At 45.7% G+C, this 23,252-nt stretch overlaps 1 pseudogene; it reads left to right on the plus strand.

The window, feature by feature from the left end:
* Window positions 1-165: 165 nt before the first annotated feature.
* Window positions 166-4,696, plus strand: LOC133889852 (zinc finger CCCH domain-containing protein 24-like; annotated as a pseudogene).
* The last annotated feature ends 18,556 nt before the right edge of the window (window positions 4,697-23,252 follow it).

The following is a 23,252-nucleotide window of genomic DNA, read 5'->3' on the forward strand; positions in this document are numbered from 1 at the left end:
CTGTTTCAATGTAGCTAGAGAAAAACTAAACAAGATACAAACAATATTCCACATCTTATTTTATTAAGTAAATTTCACAAACATACAACTATTTGTACTTTTGTAACGCAAAATTACAATTTTTAAACCTATTTCATAAAATTACAATTATTTATACTCTTAATTTTACTGATAAGTAGTAATGCAATCTCTGGTCCAAACAGAAGTAATAATCATCAAATATAGACAGCTATATGGGTATATGTATGTGATGATGGAATAACTTCTTGTCCACCATGTTGTTTCTGTTTGTTATATTTTGCGTTGTTACCTATGATGATAATTAGCCCATATGAATGTCAAGGACTCTTCCACTGAAGCACTGTTTCTGTCTTTCAGACTTCCATGATCCTATCGTAGTAGCAGACTAACTCGTCCAGTTCCACCAAAGCATTGCTTCTATCTTCCATTATTCATATCAGTAGTAGACATACAGTTAGAATCTCTAGGAGAAGACAAAGAAAGTGTGGGCTTGTGTGCAAAATGTGCGTCATGCAGACTTTATTTTGGTGAAAATGAGCAAAAATAGCATTCAACCGAAAAAAGCTCTTAACAACAACCAAAAAAAAAACCTTTTATATGTCACTTATCCAAAACATATATAAATTTGTTTTGGTCCTGTACTTGAGCTTCTTGGCAAGTAATCTCATATATTTGGAACATACTCTTCTCATTGTTCTGAATTTTGAATAAGGAGGTCTGCAAGAATGCCTTTTTGACTTTCCTCTGTATTAGCACTTATTTTTGTGTCATATCTTGATGTTCGTCTAGGGTGATTGATGTTGAGACAAACAGGATGCACTTATTCTGGTGTTTGCAATGGCCTTTTGTGCTACTATTCTTGGAAATGGCATTCTGTTGTCTACTCTTTTTAGCCTGTACTTACGATCTGTTCAATTATCCAGGTGGTCTTCCTTGTAAGCTTGAAGGCATTTTGGAGTCCCCAATTGTTAATGGATACCGTAACAAGTGCGAGTTCTCTGTAGGATATTCCTTGGAGGGCAAAAAGACAGTAGGATTTATGCTTGGGAATTTCAGGTTGGCTTATCTCTTTCTCATTTTCTTTACTCCTCTTGCTCCAGTAATAATGACTGGTACAACAAAATTCCAGGGAAGGTGTGACTGCTGTTGAGGAACCTGTGAACTGCCCAAATGTCTCAGGAATTTCCTGCAAATATGCTCGGATGTTCCAAGATTTTCTGCAGTCATCAAGCTTGCCTTTGTGGAGCAGAATTGATAATTGTGGGTTTTGGCGCCAATTCACAGTATTCTCTCTCTGACTTTTAAATCCTCAGCCAGATGCTTCTGTTTTATGTTTGTATTGGGATTTGGCATTAACTTCTTATGTTGGGATTGCATTAGGTTCGTGAGGGAAGGAGTCCAGATCAAGCTGTTGTTTCACAGAATGCAGAATCACAAATATCAGAAGTCATGCTTATTGTGCAGGTAGTTTGGAATGAAAATGCATTTCTAGTGTCACTTCAATGTAGTATAAACTTTCCTACTGGCTGATCACTGCCGTCCTATCTAACTTCGCCTATACTTTCAGGTGTGTTCAATAGGCGTTGATGAGGCTCTAATGAAAGAAGAGTTTGACAAGCTGTCCGCTGCCCTGCTACAAAGAGCAGCAGCATCCTCACCTCCATTGCCGCTGACAACTATTGTAGTGCAAGTAAGTTTGCCCAGCTGCTTCAGACCTATGATTTCTGTGCATGTTTCCCTTCATGTGTTCGATAGGATATTCTTTTTAACTTCATTTCTTTTACTATCTTTGCTTTTAAAGTGTATTGTACTTCAATATGCTGTCCAGTAAAAATGTATGTTATTAATGAATTACCGTGTTATGGTGGTCGTCAGCTCAGAAATCTTGTTTAACATTTATCTGGGAGTACTTAAGAGTGCTGGTAGCATTAAACTGAACTTTACATAGTACTAATTTGTATGGTCCTGCCTAACACTGTACACATTCTTCTTTTGTTTTTAGTGGTTTTTTGGATCATGTGGATGGGAAATAAGTTTTTAGAAATAGGTTTTATTAGGATTTTTTGGGAAAAAAGATTTAAGTTGTTATTCCATTAGATAAGTTCATAGAGGATTCTGTTTGGACTAGTTGTTCAACAGTTGAGAATGTCTAGATTGGAAACTGATTTCGTGAAAAACAACTAGGGTTGGTATTCCATAAAACTCATAATATGAGTGTTAGCAAAAAAAATTTGATGTTTTTATCCTGGTTTTACCTTTCCTAACCAAACCAGATTGACCAAATCTATTTTTGATAAAACTAGAGATCAAACAACCCCTTAGGGATGTTATAAGCAGTTTATGTTGATAAGTAGGCTGTGTATGTTGTTCTTGAAATTGAAGAATAATGAAATCTACTTATACATGCAGGATCATAAAGGAATATCTAATGCTGCACCAGCTGATTGTCCACTGATCCCACTATTTGTGCCAAAGGGAGATCAGTTGGAAGGCGGAGAAGAGGATAAAACAAGAATCCACGATCACATCAACAATTTAAAGTTCTCCATTTCACCAACAGCATTTTTTCAGGTCTGTAGCTGAAACAGCAAACTACTTTGCCAGTTATCTTTTATGGTTAAATATAATAATGACACACAATTACACAGGTCAATACTCTCCGCTGCAGAAAGATTGTATACCCTTGCTGGTGATTGGGCCAATCTCAATTCGGACACATTACTTTTTGATGTATGTTGTGGGACTGGAACTATTGGCCTGACCTTAGCACATCGTGTTGGAATGGTGATTTCTTTTGCACATTTTAAGTGATTTTAGATTATGAGTCTTCTTTTCTAGTGTAATGGACATGTCTTGTGTTAGAGGACTCTGTGTTTTCTTTGGAAGAGTTTTTCTCAAAATTAATTACTAAATGAACCAGGTTGTTGGGATTGAAATGAATGAATCAGCAGTTGCAGATGCTCAGAGAAATGCTCTTATTAACGACATAAAAAATTGCCGCTTTGTCTGTGGAAAGGTGAGGTTCATATTTCCTACATAAAATTTATAGCACTTTTCTCATTTTTAACTACCATCATATCATTCTGTTTAGTTCCTTTGACTTCCTAATCTTTCCGCTTCCTGAAATAATCTCATTAGAGTTCATATGTTGGGATTAAACAGGCCGAAGATGTGATGGGGTCTCTTCTCACAGAATATCTAGGTTCACCACAGCAGAACATTGCAGCTTCTGAAAGTAATTCTGAAATCAATGATGCAAGCAAAAATGAGGATATAATGGATTGCTTAGAAAACAATGGTGAAAATATGGATAGTTCAACACAGAATAACAACAATGGTGAAAGTGAGCAGACTAGAGACATGTCAGTTGATCATCCCACTTGTGCCAGTGATGAGGAAATGAAGGGAAATTCAGTGGATAGGGTTAGCAAAGAGGTTGATAGGGTTAACAAAGAGGTTGATGGCAGTCATGATGCTGGTGTACAAAATTGTGGGGAATCATCGTTGATCAATGATGAACCCATTGATACAACATCAGCTGAAACTGATAGTTTGGAGCATGGCAAGGCATGCCAGCATGGTTCTTCCATTCCGAACAACGATGTGTTTGCTGCTACTGCATGCCAGTTCAAGAATGTTGTTGCTATTGTAGATCCTCCACGTGTTGGCCTTCACCCTACTGTAAGTAGATTTCAACCTTTTGCCGAGAGATTGTAGTAGTAAATTCCTGAAACTATTTGCTTGTTTTTTCTTGCTACTGAAGTTTAAATGCACTGTGGCTTGCCTCTTGTATTAATCAGAGGGCTGGCTATCTTAGTTTATTCCTCCATATGCCTTGAAGCTGTTCCTTAATTATGATTCAAAGAATGGGCCTTGTTATTTTTCAAATATCTTCATGTTAATAGCTAGCACCTATTTGGCTGACTAAACCATTGGGTAACACAACGATTGAGTGATTGTTCTTGTACTATTGTTATATATGATATCCTATGTTCTGCTTCTTACTAAGCTACTAACCTTCATGGAGGGTCATACTCATATCCTGAGTATCTTGATAGGTGATCAAGGCATTGAGGACTCATCCACGTATTCGACGTCTAGTGTAAGTGTTCCACATACCTGCATTCTACCACACTATCATAGCCGAATATGCAACTGTTCTGAAACTCACCGCTTGTTTTCTTTTTCTTTTCTCGCAGGTATATTTCCTGCAATCCAGGTAGTCTAGTTGCCAATGCGATTGAGCTCTGCACCCCAACATCTGAGAAACAAGAAAAGAACAAAGGCAACCGAGGATGGCGATCTATGAGTGCTGGTCTTGCTAGGCAGCGGATGAAGTCGATGCCCAACTCCGAACCTTTTATTCCCAAGAGGGCGATGGCTGTTGATCTGTTTCCTCACACCTCACATTGCGAGATGGTTATGCTTTTCGAGAGGTGAAGGAAGTATCTATAAAAGGCAGCGTGCATCAAATTCTTCTTTGGAGATTGTGACCTTTGTGTCGAGGACCATATCAATTTTCCTTCAGTTTGATCCTTATGTTGTAACACCTGTTTGACTCAGAAGCTATGACTGTTGATCACTGCTGTCGGAGATTTGTGTTATTTTGATGTGATCACTAGTACAATGTGATCTGGGCGTTATTTTTTCTCAAACGTTTCATTTTCTTGTTCAATCTTCAGTGGATGCCATGGAACTTAAGGCGATATATGCTAGTACTAAATTGAAGATGAAACCTAACCTGCCTCGGCTTTTATATTGATGGTCCGATCTGCGCTTCTGCAGTGGCATTCTAATCAGGGAAACCCCTATTTGGGTACTGGACCTAGTGTTTACTCCAACTGTGGTAAGCACTTGTGTCTTTCTTTTTTTCCTTTGTTTTTCTGAATGGAATTGCTGTTTTTTCATTTGATCTTAAAGTGTTTGGAAAACATAATCACATGTCCCTAAATTGTCCTATTGCATCCTTTTGAAGTGCCCCGTCTCATCTTTTGTACGATATAAATACTTTACCTGACTTAGTCGCTTGATTACTAATGATTAAAGATGGATATATTAGAAGACAAGAATTTTTTTTATCGATTTCGTAACCATAAATTTGTAGGTGCATCTTGATCGTTTATATATTTTTTTCTTTAAGAAAAAGCGTGTGCTCAGGTTTAAATAAAAAAAGAAACGAATAATGCACTGGACAGGTGTTGGTTGCAATCTTGACTTATAATAAAGCTGAGTTCTTACTCATTGGCCGGATTTGCTTTGATAGGACCTACACTAAAACTAAATATCTAATGCATGATGACGATGAAGACATATTCTGGCGGCCAAAGTAAAGCAACGGCAATCTCATCCCAAAAATCAAAGGGAATAAAAATGAAAATGATTTGATAGAAAATTAGTACTCTCTTCGGTTCAAAATAAGTGTTGTTTTAAATATTGATATAATTTTAAAAAATACAACTTTAATTATTACTTTTTTTATAATATATTGATAAAATATAGCGAATATGTACTATTATGAAATACTTTTTAAGATAAATTTACCTGTGTTATTTTTAAGTATTCAAACTTAACACATAAAAAATATTTTGTAGCTAAAATTTAAAATAGTTAACTACACATAATTTAAAATAAGTGTGTTATTTTAAATTAAGGGAGTACTAGAAAACAGATATTAAAATGAAGTGAGTACGCGTCTGGCGTCATATCTGCTGCTGAAGTTGAGAGGGAGGAGAGGCAGGCATGATATTTTTAGGTGGCAAGCATGCAAATGGATGGACATTTAATATCACACCTCCATTAGCTGCGATAATGCGATGAGAAGAGTTTTCTTCGACTCCTACATAAATTTGTGACCTAACAACCGCTTGAGTGCCGGTGATGATAACCTACCGACGACATGTGCAGAGTCAATTCCTTGTTTTGCCTGTACAGGTATCTTACTGAAGTTCTTACTCAAGTTGTAGAGGCTTTTTTTTTTGTCTGTTCCATAAAAAAAAAATAGGGATAGGTGATATTTTAAGAGTAGAAATGAATTAGAACACTTAGAATTATTTTTATTTCAAAAATAATATAAGATAAATATATATTAATTTCTATCTTAAATATGTTCTAGATTTATCTAATGTGTCTATTCTACCGATCAAAGTTTTTACAATATATCTAAAAAGGTAAATTGCAAATAAGTAAATATGGAAATATAAATAAGGTAGGGAGAGCAAACTCGGTATAAGGATTTTTTTTCTGGTATCGATGACATGAATGCCATCTCTAGTTCACGTTAGAGCTTCACAAATGATATTGTCGGAGGGTGAACTTCACAAGCAGGGATCCGGAGGGACCCCTTTGAGATTCAGTCAGGGGATGATTCTGAATCTACCTCGTACGTAAATTAAATGAGAGTAAATGAGATGCAGGCGGGATGGATGATCGGATGCAAGTGGAAATAAATGCTCAAGAGATTTTAGACAGGTTCGGGCCGCACGGAGCGTAATATCCTACTCCTGTGTGTATGCTATAAATACTCTGAAAATGCCTCTCTGAGGATCTCTTGTGTTACAAGGATTTCTGTCTAAGTCTAGAGCTTCGTGTGTCTTGTTCTTCGTTAGCTTGTCTCGGTGTTATTCAACTCGTGAGACTTGATCGACTTCCAAAACTTGTCCGGTTTTGAAGAACCCGTCCTGGTCGTCGGGATGCACCCCCTCCTTTTATACTGTCGGGAGGGGGCTAGGCGTGCCCAGAAAGGAGGGCACAAGTCCCAAGATGCTATAAATGGAAAATAACCATCATGGGCTGTAGCTTGATGTTACGGGGGGTTGAAAACGCGCCCCCGTCCGGTCCTGTCGTCATCATCCCACATTTTAGCGGGTGCAGCAGGGGTGGCCCACCGGGCAGCCACCGAGCAACCCCGCGTGCCCGCCCGGTCAGAGCAGGCCTGACACAGCAGGGTGGCAGGTGATGTGCCTCGAGCCCAGCGACGTTATCCCGAGACGCGCCGGATGACGCGCGACGGGACCCGCCACATTAAATGTCCCCACGCCTCCCTGCCAGGCAGTGGCAAGGACTGATAGCAGGCGTGGGGAGAGTGGTTGGAACTGACAGGCCATGCTCCCTCTTAAATGCAGCATCGGGCCTCTCACCAATTGACACCTCACTGTTGAGCCCTTGTGGGGTCCACCGGCAAGGGGCTTCTCAGGTCCTCAGGGAACTCTGGGTGCTCGGGGACTACTATTCATAGCCTCGAGCGCCCTCTCCCGGATATGTCTTTTCTCGGTCCTCGGGGAACTTGGGTACTCGGGGACCACTGTTCATGGCCCGAGCGTCCTCTCCTGGAACTGTGCCTGCTTGGGTCCTCGGGGAACTTGGGTACTCGAGGGCTACTGTTCATGGCCCTGAGCGCCCTCTCCCGGAACTGTGACTGCTCGAGTCCTCGGGGAACTCGAGTACTCGGGGGTCCACTGTTCATGGCCCCGAGCGCCCTCTCCCGGAACTTGCACTTCTCGGATCCTTGGGGAACTCGGGTACTCGGGGGCCACTGTTCATGGCCCCGAGCGCCCTCTCCTGGAACTACCTTCTCGGGTCCTCGGGGAACTCGGGTACTCGAAGACCACTGTTCATGGCCCCGAGCGCCCTCTCCCGGAACTGTGTCTTTTCGGACCTTGGGGAGATAGTCCCTGAGGGAAGGTGCCACGTGGTACTCTGCTGTCCTGGCCTCGAGACTTGGGGACCCCTGGTTCCCATATCACTGACAGATATGCTCTCGGTCGGCACCCGATCACGACTATTGAGCCACCGAGTCACAAAGACAAGGCTTCCACCCGGATGAGCCACTAAACCACCAAGGTAAGGTCTCATTACTAGCCTCTCTTCCGGTTCATTACCACCGTGATCACTTCGGAGCTTGAGCCACCAAGGTAAGGGTTTTCGTGTCCCTATACACGCTTCTCGTCGCCGCTTTACACCAAGTCAGAAGGTTAACAAGCTTGAGCAACTTCGGCTCAAGCTTCCGGCGAGTCACTAAGACTCCAAGGCGTCGGCGTACCAAGAGGTACAAGCTTGGATCACTTCTTGATCCACTCTCTAGGCAGCAATCACATGGCAACACATTCTCTAGGGCTATAAGCACTAATCGCTCTCTAATCTTGTGCTTAATTTGTCTTGAAAGATCACTTTAAGCACTTTAATGGTTTGGATGTCTTCTCAAGTGTATATGAACTTCTCTGGACTCCAGCTAAACATCACACCTTCAAATGACTGAGTGGAGGGGTATTTATAGCCTTAAACCCGCGCACTAGCTGTTAACCCAACGACTCTGAAAACCTGTTAACACCGAATGATCCAGTGAGAATAGTAGTACTAACACTGGATCATCCGGTGAGTACACTCTCACAAACTAGCCGTTGAAACCACACTCAAGCCATTGTGAACACCGGACACTCCGGTATATACTGCAATATCATCACCAGACATTCCGGTGAGTATACCTTAGCTATCCGAGCCAACATCTTCTCTGTGTAAATTGCTCCAATGCCTTCTTCGATGCTTATCAATTCATCACCGGAATATCCAGTGAGCAATCCTCAGCTAGCTGAGCCAAATGTAACCCTCTCTGGAAATATGCTCTGGTGTACACATGACTTTATCACCGGACCATCCAATGGCTTGAGCTTCGTCTGCCTCTTTGTACTGTTCATTGTCCAGTGTATTTGTCTGCTGTACTATTGCTTCATCAACGAACTATCTGATGCCTTCAAAATCTTCTCCCAAGAACCAAATGCCCTGGTGTGTATTTGTTTGTCGAACACTGGATCATCCGGTCAGTTGATCTTCAACTTTAACTCTTGAAACTACCTCTGCTGGAATTGCTCTGATGCTTCTGCCCATTTGACATCGGACCATCCGGTGAGGCAAAATTGCCTCTATCTATATGCATTGTTCATTTTTCGGTGTGTGCAACACATTCAACACCGGACCATCCGGTGAGAACAAAACTCCTGGGACTTCTCCAATTCAACCAAACTTTGTCCCGGCTGCGGTGGTTTCTTCATGTATTGCATCCATGAGACGTACTAACGTATATTCTTGACAAACATATTAGTCCCATTAACTATATTATCATTAATCACCAAAATTACAAACATAGCCTAATAGGGTCATTTTCCCTACAATCTCCTAATTTTTGTTGATTGATGACAACACAACCAAAGCAAATGGCAAATAACAAATAATACAAAATGTAAAGTTCATAAGTGAGCACAAAGTCTTACCATATTGCTTGGATGCATGTTCTTACCAATTAGTCTCCTTTGTTGTGGCTCTCCTTTATCTATTGCCACTATCTTCCTTGATCAACTTATGCAAGAGCTTCTGTTCAGAGCCTATGGAGTGCTTGGTTGCCGATGCTTTCATCCCGCTGCCGTTGTTTAGATGATGATGTTTAGTTATTAAAGTTGTTTAGGTGAAGTCTTTATTGTAAGAAGTAAAACGATTGTAAGTTAAAGATTGCTTTTGTTATTTCACCTATGATGTCCTTATGTGTGTTAAACTTTCTGGGCACCTATAAGCCGTACTTGGTTTTGTCCGTTAAAGAGTGTGACACAGTCCCATAATGTCAAGCCCTCAAATAGCGAAAGGCCAAGAGAGTGGTATGATTTGCAGTGCTTGGGCTAGTAGGTTGGTCTGTCGGCCATGGTATTGACACAGCTCACACTGTTTCACCAGCTCGCAAGCATCCTGGAGGGCCGTGGGGCAATAGAATCATTACTGGAATGCTTTTCCGACTAGAGTGTGGTATAAATCGTGGCTACCACATATGCCTCTATGGATATCAGAGAGTAGGGTGCTCCCCTCTTCCTGAGTGATGAATTTTAGTAAAAGGCCATCGCTCCCCCTACGGTAGAGGCGTCTCTCTACCAGGGAGTATCTGCGGGCTTACCACGTGACATTTTCTGCTGACGCATCATCATTAGGGATCGCTCGATTATGAAGGTATGGCAAGATTCAATCCATCTAGGCCGTACCTAAATCAAGCTGGGCAACCACATGATGGCCACTTGAGGACTACACCAAAGGTGGTGTTGCCTCAAAAGGTGTTACCTCAGGTGCTCCATTTCCAAGAGGAGCATCCCCTTCACCTCAGTCCGAGACTCTGACCAGGACAGGTGCACAAGAAGAAGCTAGATGGGTCAGCTCATCGGTGAGGAAGTTGTCTCTGCGCAGGACATGCTTGACCTCAAAACCGATAAAGCGTCGCTCCGACCTTTTCACTTCAGCTAGGTACACCACCATTGTTGGGTCAGAGCACTAAAACTCATTTTGCACTTAGTTTACGACTAGTAGTGAGTCTTCTTTCGCTAGCAGTCGTTTTATACTAAGTGCGGAGGCTGCTCTCATTCTGGACAAGAGGCCCTCATATTTTGCAATTTTGGCAGGAAAACATAATTGAACTATATACTTGAGGGTGTCGCTAGTTGGTGAGGTCAATACCACTTTGGGCCCGCTCCCTTTAGCGTGAATGACCCGTCGAAGTGAATGGTCCAATGCTCTTCCGCCTCTAGTCGTTGTTCCTGCTCGGGCTTAAAGGATGATCACTCGGCCACAAAATCGATCAGGGTCTGGGACTTGATGGCTATCTGGGGGACGAACTGAATATCAAACTCCCCGAGCTCCACTGCCCACTTCGTTGTTCTCCTTACCGCATCCCTGCTATGGAGGATTTCCCTAATCGGGAGTGAGGAGACTACCTTGATTTTGTTGGTCTGAAAGTAGTGACTAAGGTTACGACAGGCCATCAGCATGGCATACAATAGCTTATGTGCTTATGGGTATCGAGCATTCGCGTCGTGTATGACTTCACTGACATAGTAGATTGGTCGCTGAAGACCTTTACGCTCAACGACTAAGACCGCGCTTGCGACATGTGGGGTAGCTGCAACATAGAGCAGGAGCTCCTCGTTTGGTCGAGGAGCGGTTAGTACTAGAGGGGAAGAGAGGTACCTTTTGAAATCTTGGAATGCCACCTCCACTTCTGGAATCCACAAGAAGCGCTCGCTTTTCTTCAAGAACTTGAAGAGTGGCAACCCCTTCTCTCTCATCCTCGAGATGAACCTGGTCAAAGCCGTCACACAACCTGTTAGTTTCTACACTTCCTTTAACCTGGTCGGGGATCTCAACTGATTGATGGCCCTAATCTTGTCAGGGTTTGCTTCTATTCCCTGATTGGATACGAGGAAACCGAACAACTTCCTAGATGGGACTTCGAACATGCATTTCTCCAAGTTCAGCTTCATGTGGTACTTCCAAAGGTTATCGAAAGTTTCCTGGAGGTCCGTGACCAAATCGTCCTTGATCGTGCTCTTTACGACCATCTCATCAACATGCGCCTTGACATTTCTACCAAGCTATGGTCGAATGATGAGCTGAATGCATCGTTGATAAGTGGCACCGGCGCTTTTAAGACCAAAAGGCATTTTTACTTAACAAAAAATCCGAAGGGCGTTACAAAAGCAATTTTTTCCTCATCTTTCATATACATGCTAATCTGATGGTACCCCGAACGGGCATCTAAGAAGCTTAGCATATCGCTACCGGCGGTCGAGTCAACAAGCTGGTCGATCCGGGGTAGAGGGAAGAGATCTTTCGAACATGCCTTGCTGAGATTGGTGAAGTCAACGCATATCCTCTAATTACCATTGGGGTTTTGACCATGATGGGGTTAGCCAGCCACTCCAGGTACTGCACCTCTAGGATGAAGCCTGCTTTCAGGAGCTTGTCAATCTCCTCACAAAGTGCTTCCTTTCGATCGGGTGCAAGCTGACGCACCTTTTGCTTTACTGGTCGCGAGGCCGTATGGACAACTTGTTCTCATTCACGTCCCTAGGGACTTCAGGAATATCAAACGAACTCCAAGAAAATATATCCGTGTTAGCCTGGAGGAAAGTGATGAGCGTGAGGTCCTATTTCGGGTCCAGGCTGGCCCCAATTTGGATTGTTCTGGATGGGTTGTCGTCGTTTAGGCATACTAGCTTGAGCCGATCAACGGGGTTGGCAACAACATGGACCTTCTTTGGGTGACCACTGGGCTTGGCGTTCTCGAGCTGCGACCCGAGAGTTAGCTCGACCATGTGCAGGTCCTCTTGTCCCAGTGCAGGGTGTAACACCCAAAACTTCAAAATTTGCAGTAATTTAAAATTTTGCTAGAAATTAAATAAGTGGATTTCATTTTAGCTCTATAGGAAATTAACTTCTAAATTTAATTTGGAATAGGTTGAATGTTTGTCGCATTCATGCCGTTGTATTTGCAATAAGGTTTTATTGTGTGGGAAATTCTTTTTGCTAAAATTTTCGCTAGAATTCGCTCGGTTAAAATCTCTTTTGGAATAAGTGTGAAAACCTAAAGCAAGGAAGAAAAGAAAAGGATTTCTCTAATGGAAAACCTTCCTGGGCCGTCTTCCCCGCGCCGGCCCAACCCGCCTCTTTCCCCCTCCCTTTTCTCTCCCGCCGTGGGCCGCGCCCCTCCTTTTTCCGCGCCGGCCCGCAGGCCGAGCCGGCCTACCGCGCCCACCGAGCCGCTCGCCTCTGCCCGCCTCGCTGCCAAGTGGGCCCAGCTCTGAGCCGAGCCACCCTCCCGCCCGAGCCGCCGAGCCGCCGGCTCGCCTTCTTCCTCATTCCGCCGCCGGACACCGACGCCCCCAAATCGCCGCGACCGTTTCAAATCGAAGCCTCCCCGTGCTTTAACTCTCCAATCAAACCACACCACCGTGATCGCCGCCCCCTATTTCCTCCATTTGAGCCGTTTCCCCCTTGAATACCCACTCGTTTGCATGGAAACCGAAGTTTTTAAGTGCTTTCAAGCCGCCGGCCGACTCTCCTCGAATCCGGCCGTTCCACTCCTCCTCTCGGGTATTTAAGAGCTCTATCGGCATCCTTGTTCGGTTCCGCACCCGAATACCCCATCTCCCCTCTCTCTTGTGCACGGATTCGAGCCGCCGCCGTCACCTCCATTGCCGCCGGTAAGGAGCTCGGTCGCCACTCTCTTTCTCCTCAACCGAACCGTGATTAAGCTCGTTCTTCGCTATTTTGGTGCCGTCGGACCTCTAGGAGTTCACCCCGGCGCTTCTTGGAGCTTCACCCGCCGTCGAACGCCGTTCCCGCCAAGCCGCTTCACCTCCGCCCGCCGTTCTCCGTCGCCGGCCATCTTCGGACCTCCTCCGCCGCCGTCAAGCCCGCAGTAAGTTTCCCCGCGAGCTCCTCGTTGCTTTGCGCCTAGTCCCGAAGCAAACCGTGGCCGGATGCGCCTTTTGCGCATCGCCGGCGAGCCCGCCACCGTCCCCGTCGTCGCCGGCCGCCGCTCCCACTGTTGAAACCGCCGGTGCCACCCCCTTTTGATTTTTGGCCGTCGGATCTCGGTTCTTCGGCCCGGATTAGACCGGCCAATTCTTATACCCCTTCGGTCCACCATGGACCGGTGGACCGATGCCCTTTCAGTGGTCCACAAGCCCGTGGACCAATTCCATGTCATTTCCAATTAAGAAATAATTCAGTAATTGTTTTATTGCGTCATAATCCAATTTCCAGTATAAAATTATTTCGGTTTACTCTCTGGAAAACATGTAAAACTTGCAGTTTAGTCCCTACATCTTCAAAAGCTTATAACTTTTTGCTCGTAGCTCCGATTTTGGCGATTTTTGCGTCAAATCGTTTGTAGCGTCGTGTAGAATCTTTTTGTAAAGTTTTTGAATAGTTTCAGTACTGTTTGGTGTGCTGTTCTTAGAGTTTTGTTTGGTTTGTGTTTTTCCGGTCCGTCGTTTAGGAGCTGAGCAGTTCGGCAACCTCCAAGACCAAGTTTTCGAGGACTTTGAGCAGCAATCCGGTGAAGGCAAGTGCCCTTGAGCATTTCTATACCAGTTTTAGGACTTGCAGGTGTAGTCTTTGTCCTTCAATATGCATGCTGTCCAAAATGATATCCCATGCTAGGGTTTACTAGTTTTGTCTCAATATTTTCCTTGTCGCCGTTGATGTATCGGGTTAAGAAGATGGGTAGATCATGCTAGCGCTGTCCGGGTGGGAAAATGGTTAATATTGACTAATGAACCCTGTAACACTGTCCCGGTGGAAAAATGATAATTCTTTGTAGCAACATGGTATAGGTCTTCCCCAACAGAATGGATGGATTGTGGTGGTGCCTATGGCAAGTTTGTGTATGTATCTGTTTGGGGTCCTAAGGACCGGTTCTTGGGCATGTAACCAAGTTATATCCGTACAACCACGAGGCCTATATGGGTACGGCCTGGCCAAATAATTAGCGACCACCGGTTCTGTGGGCATCACTGGTCGAGTATGTGGCACAAGAGGGGGCTTCTGCAGCGACTCGGTCGGCTGTTAGCGGTGAAACCTTAGTGGGTGCCTACAAATCGGCGGGAGTTTTGTAAAGGCCTTGTAGTGAGACCCCGACTCCTTACCCCGGAAGTATGGAGTAACAAGGGAATCACGACTCGTGGATCTGTGCAAACTCTGCAGAGTATCAAACTGGTCGATCAGCCGTGCTCACGGTCAAGAGCGAGCTTGGACTTCTTCAAGATTAGTTGGATCTGGGTTTTGGTATGGTTGGTCGGGTAGCCAGGTAATGGGATTATCTGGTGAGCTTTGGGGTAACCGGGTATGGGATACCCGGTGAGTCAAATCCCTTTTGTTATAACAAGTGTCTTCACACCTAGTAAATAGGATGCCTGTTGTTAGGAGTATAGGTTAAGGCATCGTTTTAGTTGCTTAGTGCTAATAACCCCTGTCAAGCCTTTTTCTTGTGTAAAGCCTCATACCCTACTTTCCCCCTGCACTTGCAGAGTACAACCTTTTGTACTCACCCTTGTTATTCTCCCTTGCATTCTTTCGCCAATCAGAAGCTGTCTTTGAAGCTGGTACCTTCGACCTCGATGACTTCGATCCCGAGCTGCTGTTCTAGGCTGTGGAGCCCCCGGTTGACGTCTTCGCCTGTGGAAGCTGGAGCCGCTGACGCTGAAGACCCCTCTTGTCTCCCGCTGTGTTTTCTTTCAGACCCTCGGGTCATTTTGTAATAAGGTCAAGTACGATATATCTTTTGCACTGTGATGATAACACTAATGATGTAAGCGCATGTATGGAATTTGTTCCTGGCATACATGTGTTGTGCCCGGTTTTGTTTCCTTTAAAACTGGGTGTTACAGAAGTGGTATCAGAGCCGTGTTGACCGTAGGACGCAGCCTAGGTAGACTGGACACGCTAAGGACTTATGTTTGTACAAAATTTACCTTCACAAAATTGTTTTCCTCCAGTTATTTCTTTCTCAGTCTGCTGCTTTTTATAAAATGGTTACTAATTTCTGACTTTTCCAAAATTTTAGATGGCCCGTACGAAGATCACCCCACGCAAGCGCGTGCTGGTTCCCGACATGGAGGTTCCTGCGGGTGCAGTCTGGAGGTACCAACCCCCAGCTGAGTTCTACTCCGACGGACAGCTGGCAGGGTACTTCGCCCGCACGTTGTGGTATCTGCTGCAGGGTCTTGGCTACCACGACGCTCCACTCTTCAAAGGCGTCAGAGTTCCGCTTGGAGACCGTGGATACTCCTGGACAGTGGAGGTAACAATGTTCGAGAAGCCCTCCGCCGACGACCTTCGCCGAGTCCGCCGAGTCCACACAGCCACCGCCCCCAGAGCTACGTTCGAAGCAGGGATCGAGGACGCTGCTCGCCAGGCTCTGGCTGTTCTCTGCCGGGAGAACAGACAGGACCTCCGCCTCACCCAGTTCGGGAAGTTCCCGCAGCGCCCGTCAGGCAGTCTGGAGGTCATCTTCGCGCCCGTCAACAATGAGCCGGATCTCCGTTTGCGAGAGCAGGTCCGCCTCACCGCCGCCCTCTACGCCGAGCTGGACAGAGCACTCGATGAGTTGGAGGATCTTCACCAGCGCCACGCCGAGCAGGAGCAAATGATCTACGAGCTAGAGATCATGCTGCAGGATCCCGACCAGCACCCCGACGAGGCTCCACCAGCACCGCCTTCCGCCCCTGCACCGCCCCGCTCTCCTTCGCGCAAGAGGCTCCGTCAGGCAGATGTTGCAGGACCTTCAGGCACCGCCGGCCAGGAGTAGAGTCGAGCTAGGAAGATGTCCCCTAGCAGAATAAGTCGTTTAGACTCGTGTCATTTGTAGTAGGGTGTGCTTGTGCTTGTGCCTGTTCTGTGTAGACCTTGTTTTGAGTTGGATCTTTGCTTGAGTGTTGGTGTGATGTAGGGGTTTCCCCTCTACATTTCATCAGTTATTATAATAATAGTCGGGAGTCCTTTCTTTCCGTTCCCTTCAGTTTCTTTCAGTTCTTGTCTCGTCTTCCATCCCTGTTTTTCCCTTATGCTTCTCGCGCCTTGGCAACAACAGATGGTGAACACCCGACGTAGCAACAACACCAACGACAACATCAACAACAACACTGTCAACAACAACGCTGCCAACAATAACAACCTTCCTCCCCCGCCACCCCTCATGGACGCTAACCAAGTCATGACTCTTCTTCAAGGTTTGGTCCAAGCCATCAACCAGCAGCCTCAGGCTCAGCAGGCACCGCTGCAGCAGCCACAGTCTAGACTCAGGACTTTCTTGAGCACCCAGCCACCTACCTTTTCTCAGGCAATAGAGCCAATGGAGGCAGATGATTGGCTAAGTACAATCGACAGCAAGCTTCAGATAGCTCAGTGCAATGGAAGAGAAAAAGTTCTCTTTGCATCCCACCAACTCAGTGGGCCAGCTCAGGAGTGGTGGACTGCTTACACTGCCGCTCATGAGGACCCCCAGGAGATCACCTGGGCAGAATTCCGAAGCAGTTTCCGCGCTCACCATGTTCCTATCGGAGAAATAAAACTGAAAAGGAAGGAGTTCCTCAGTCTCAAGCAAGGCCCTATGTCTGTAAGAGAGTACCTCACTAAGTTCACTCAACTGTCTCGCTACGCCCCCAGTGATGTTGACACAGATGAGAAGAAGCAGGACTGTTTTCTTGAAGGTCTAAACTCCGGTCTACAGTATGCCCTCTCTGCCAACGAGTACCCTAATTTTCAGAAATTGGTGGATAGAGCTTTCATATTAGAAAAGAAGCGCCAGAATCTAGGTGAAGAACGTAAGCGCCATCTGCAGGGTCAGTCTTCTGGCAGTAACACTCGCCCCCGTTTCAACGCCCCTGCCACTGGTCCGATGTTCCGCCAGGGAGGTCAGAACCAGCTGCAGCAAAACCAGCAGAGGTCGCCGCAGAAGATGCAAAGCCAGGTTACAGGGTCTTACAAGCCCCCGATTCAGCAACAACAACAGCCTCGCCCCAACTTCCAGCAGCAGCGACCCAACCACAACCAGCCACAACCGCAGAAACGCACAGGTCAGGGGTCAGGCAACATTGGTCCGTGTTTTAGTTGCGGCCAATTCGGGCATCTTTCCAAGCAATGCCCTAAGAAGCAGCAAGGTCAGGCCCAAGGTAGCAACAACCAGCAGCAGCAGCCCCGCCAGAACGCGATGCATGGTCGCGTCAACCACGTTGCAGTGGAGGAAGCCCAAGAAGCTCCCGACGTAGTGCTGGGTATGTTCTCTGCAAACTCTCACCCCGCAACAGTATTATTCGATTCAGGTGCTACGCATTCTTTCATATCATACCAGTTTGTGAATGCTTATAAATTGCCAAGAGCATTAATGAAAAATAGAGTACTAGTAAGTTCTCCTGGAGGAGCAATGGAATCAAGGCAGGTATGCCCTAAAGTAAATATAAGCATAAGGGGGGTAGATTTTCTTGCCAATCTCATCATTCTGGAATCCAAAGGAATCGATATCATTTTGGGAATGGATTGGCTGACCAAGTACAAAGGAGTCATAGGATGTGCAACAAAGACAGTACAACTGACGCATACTGATGGTACCAAAGTGGAATTCCAAGCTACAACAGAGTCAGCCATCAACGCCAGATTGAACAAAACCAATGCAGTGGAAGATAGCAGGGTGGTCAGCGAATTTCCTGATGTCTTCCCGGAAGATTTACCAGGTATGCCACCTGATCGAGAAATTGAATTTGCCATTAAATTAGTACCTGGAACGGCTCCTATATATAAGAGGCCATATAGAATGGATGCCAATCAGTTGGCTGAGCTCAAGGAGCAAATGCAAGAGCTACTAGACAAAGGGTTTATTCGCCCCAGTTCTTCGCCCTGGGGAGCCCCTGTAATCTTCGTTCCAAAGAAGGATGGTACACAGAGGATGTGTATAGACTATCGAGCTCTGAATGAAGTAACAATCAAAAACAAATACCCTCTGCCTCGCATTGAAGATCTGTTCGATATGCTGATAGGAGCATGTGTGTTCTCCAAGATTGATCTTAGATCTGGATATCACCAGCTGAAGATTCGTGCTTCGGATATCCCCAAGACTGCATTTGTTACTCGGTACGGTCTATACGAGTACACAGTAATGTCTTTTGGACTGACCAATGCCCCAGCATACTTCATGTATCTGATGAACAAGGTTTTTATGGAATATTTGGACAAGTTCGTGGTGGTATTCATCGATGACATCCTGGTTTACTCCCAGAACGAAGTAGAACATGAGGAGCATTTAAGGATGGTATTGCAGAAACTCAGGGAGAACCAGTTGTTTGCCAAACTGAGCAAATGTGAATTTTGGTTGAAGGAAGTTCCTTTCCTCGGTCACATCATATCAGCAGGAGGTGTGTCCGTAGATCCATCCAAGGTAAGAGACGTTCTGAATTGGAAGCCACCGCAGAATGTGTCTGAGATTCGTAGTTTTCTGGGTTTAGCAGGATACTATCGTCGATTTATTGAAGGTTTCTCCAAGATAGCGAAGCCAATGACCGAACTGTTAGGGAAGGGAGCAGAGTTTAAGTGGACAACAGCTAGAGAAGCCAGTTTCAATGAATTAAAGAAAAGATTGACCTCAGCACCAGTTTTGATCATGCCAGACACTCAGAAGCCATTCTCGGTATATTGTGATGCATCCCGTCAAGGTTTGGGATGTGTGCTTATGCAAGAAGGCCACGTTATAGCTTATGCATCTCGGCAGCTAAGAAAGCATGAAGAGAATTATCCAACGCATGATTTGGAGCTAGCCGCAGTTGTTCATGCACTCAAGATTTGGAGGCATTACCTGATTGGACAAAGATGTGAGATATATTCTGATCATAAGAGCTTAAAATATATTTTCACTCAGCCGGATCTTAACCTAAGACAACGCAGATGGTTAGAGCTTATTAAGGACTATAATTTGGGAATCAACTATCATCCAGGAAAGGCGAACGTAGTAGCCGATGCCTTGAGCAGAAAATCTCAGGTTAATTCTATGACTCTCCAAGAGTTGAGTCCCGAGCTATGCAAAGAATTCGAGAGGTTGAATCTAAGTATGGTGTGTAATACCGAGATGATTGCTATGGAAATAGACTCAACACTTGAACAAGATATAAGGAAGGGTCAGCTTGAAGATGACAAGATTTTGGAGATCAAGCAGTTGATCAAAGCAGGCAAAGCCCCGGACTTTTCTGAAGACAAGCAGGGTACAATATGGTATAAGCATAGGATTTGTGTTCCGGACATAAAGTCTATTCGGGATACTATTTTAAAGGAAGCTCATGATTCAGCGTATTCTATTCACCATGGGAGCACCAAGATGTATCAAGATCTTAAGGATCAGTACTGGTGGTATGGAATGAAACGTGCAGTAGCAGAACACGTAGCTTTGTGTGATATCTGTCATCGGGTCAAAGCTGAACATCAAAGACCCGCAGGACTGCTACAGCCACTAAAAATACCTGAATGGAAGTGGGAAGAAATTAGCATGGATTTCATAGTGGGTCTACCACGAACGCAATCAGGATATGATTCTATATGGGTTGTGGTTGATCGGTTGACGAAAGTGGCTCACTTTATTCCAGTTAAGGAATCCTATCGAGGTCCAAAGTTAGCCGAGTTGTACATGTCCAAGGTTGTATGTCTGCATGGAGTGCCTAAGATAATTGTATCTGATCGTGGCAGTCAGTTTACTTCAAGGTTCTGGCGACGTCTGCATGAATCGCTGGATACAAGGTTGAATTTTAGTTCAGCCTATCACCCACAGACTGATGGGCAAACGGAAAGAGTAAATCAAATTCTTGAAGATATGCTGAGAGCATGTGCACTCAAGAATGGTAACAGTTGGGACAAGAATCTACCGTATGCAGAATTCTCATACAATAACAGCTTCCAAGCTAGTTTGAAGATGTCCCCTTTTGAAGCTTTGTATGGGAGAAAATGTAGAACCCCGTTGTTCTGGAATCAAACCGGGGAAAGCCAAGTTTTTGGTCCTGAAGTCCTGAGAGAAGCAGAAAGGCAAGTACACGAGATCCGGGATAATTTGAAAACCGCACAGTCAAGGCAGAAGAGTTATGCGGATCATCGACGTCGGGAACTAACCTTTGAAATAGGAGACTTTGTGTATCTCAAAGTATCACCAATCCGAGGGCTACGTAGATTCAAAGTCAAAGGCAAGCTATCACCTCGGTTTATTGGTCCGTACCAGATACTGGGAAGACGAGGAGAAGTAGCTTACCAGCTGAAGTTACCACCTCAACTTTCAGGAGTACACGATGTCTTTCACGTATCACAGTTAAAAAAGTGCTTAAGAGTTCCAGAGGAACAGTTACCAGTAGAAGACCTGGATGTGCGAGAAGATCTGTCTTATGCCGAATATCCGGTCAAGATTCTTGAGACGTCAGAACGAGTTACCAGGAACAAGAGAGTCAAAATGTGCAGAGTGCAGTGGAAGCATCACTCAGAAGAAGAAGCCACCTGGGAAAGAGAAGACGATTTGAAGACGGAGTTTCCCCATCTCTTCTCCGATCTTTTCGAATCTCGAGGGCGAGATTCATCGTAAGGGGGGTAGGTTTGTAACACCCAAAACTTCAAAATTTGCAGTAATTTAAAATTTTGCTAGAAATTAAATAAGTGGATTTCATTTTAGCTCTATAGGAAATTAACTTCTAAATTTAATTTGGAATAGGTTGAATGTTTGTCGCATTCATGCCGTTGTATTTGCAATAAGGTTTTATTGTGTGGGAAATTCTTTTTGCTAAAATTTTCGCTAGAATTCGCTCGGTTAAAATCTCTTTTGGAATAAGTGTGAAAACCTAAAGCAAGGAAGAAAAGAAAAGGATTTCTCTAATGGAAAACCTTCCTGGGCCGTCTTCCCCGCGCCGGCCCAACCCGCCTCTTTCCCCCTCCCTTTTCTCTCCCGCCGTGGGCCGCGCCCCTCCTTTTTCCGCGCCGGCCCGCAGGCCGAGCCGGCCTACCGCGCCCACCGAGCCGCTCGCCTCTGCCCGCCTCGCTGCCAAGTGGGCCCAGCTCTGAGCCGAGCCACCCTCCCGCCCGAGCCGCCGAGCCGCCGGCTCGCCTTCTTCCTCATTCCGCCGCCGGACACCGACGCCCCCAAATCGCCGCGACCGTTTCAAATCGAAGCCTCCCCGTGCTTTAACTCTCCAATCAAACCACACCACCGTGATCGCCGCCCCCTATTTCCTCCATTTGAGCCGTTTCCCCCTTGAATACCCACTCGTTTGCATGGAAACCGAAGTTTTTAAGTGCTTTCAAGCCGCCGGCCGACTCTCCTCGAATCCGGCCGTTCCACTCCTCCTCTCGGGTATTTAAGAGCTCTATCGGCATCCTTGTTCGGTTCCGCACCCGAATACCCCATCTCCCCTCTCTCTTGTGCACGGATTCGAGCCGCCGCCGTCACCTCCATTGCCGCCGGTAAGGAGCTCGGTCGCCACTCTCTTTCTCCTCAACCGAACCGTGATTAAGCTCGTTCTTCGCTATTTTGGTGCCGTCGGACCTCTAGGAGTTCACCCCGGCGCTTCTTGGAGCTTCACCCGCCGTCGAACGCCGTTCCCGCCAAGCCGCTTCACCTCCGCCCGCCGTTCTCCGTCGCCGGCCATCTTCGGACCTCCTCCGCCGCCGTCAAGCCCGCAGTAAGTTTCCCCGCGAGCTCCTCGTTGCTTTGCGCCTAGTCCCGAAGCAAACCGTGGCCGGATGCGCCTTTTGCGCATCGCCGGTGAGCCCGCCACCGTCCCCGTCGTCGCCGGCCGCCGCTCCCACTGTTGAAACCGCCGGTGCCACCCCCTTTTGATTTTCGGCCGTCGGATCTCGGTTCTTCGGCCCGGATTAGACCGGCCAATTCTTATACCCCTTCGGTCCACCATGGACCGGTGGACCGATGCCCTTTCAGTGGTCCACAAGCCCGTGGACCAATTCCATGTCATTTCCAATTAAGAAATAATTCAGTAATTGTTTTATTGCGTCATAATCCAATTTCCAGTATAAAATTATTTCGGTTTACTCTCTGGAAAACATGTAAAACTTGCAGTTTAGTCCCTACATCTTCAAAAGCTTATAACTTTTTGCTCGTAGCTCCGATTTTGGCGATTTTTGCGTCAAATCGTTTGTAGCGTCGTGTAGAATCTTTTTGTAAAGTTTTTGAATAGTTTCAGTACTGTTTGGTGTGCTGTTCTTAGAGTTTTGTTTGGTTTGTGTTTTTCCGGTCCGTCGTTTAGGAGCTGAGCAGTTCGGCAACCTCCAAGACCAAGTTTTCGAGGACTTTGAGCAGCAATCCAGTGAAGGCAAGTGCCCTTGAGCATTTCTATACCAGTTTTAGGACTTGCAGGTGTAGTCTTTGTCCTTCAATATGCATGCTGTCCAAAATGATATCCCATGCTAGGGTTTACTAGTTTTGTCTCAATATTTTCCTTGTCGCCGTTGATGTATCGGGTTAAGAAGATGGGTAGATCATGCTAGCGCTGTCCGGGTGGGAAAATGGTTAATATTGACTAATGAACCCTGTAACACTGTCCCGGTGGAAAAATGATAATTCTTTGTAGCAACATGGTATAGGTCTTCCCCAACAGAATGGATGGATTGTGGTGGTGCCTATGGCAAGTTTGTGTATGTATCTGTTTGGGGTCCTAAGGACCGGTTCTTGGGCATGTAACCAAGTTATATCCGTACAACCACGAGGCCTATATGGGTACGGCCTGGCCAAATAATTAGCGACCACCGGTTCTGTGGGCATCACTGGTCGAGTATGTGGCACAAGAGGGGGCTTCTGCAGCGACTCGGTCGGCTGTTAGCGGTGAAACCTTAGTGGGTGCCTACAAATCGGCGGGAGTTTTGTAAAGGCCTTGTAGTGAGACCCCGACTCCTTA

This window comes from Phragmites australis, chromosome 13, assembly GCF_958298935.1.
Source record: "Phragmites australis chromosome 13, lpPhrAust1.1, whole genome shotgun sequence".
Taxonomy (NCBI): Eukaryota; Viridiplantae; Streptophyta; class Magnoliopsida; order Poales; family Poaceae; genus Phragmites; species Phragmites australis.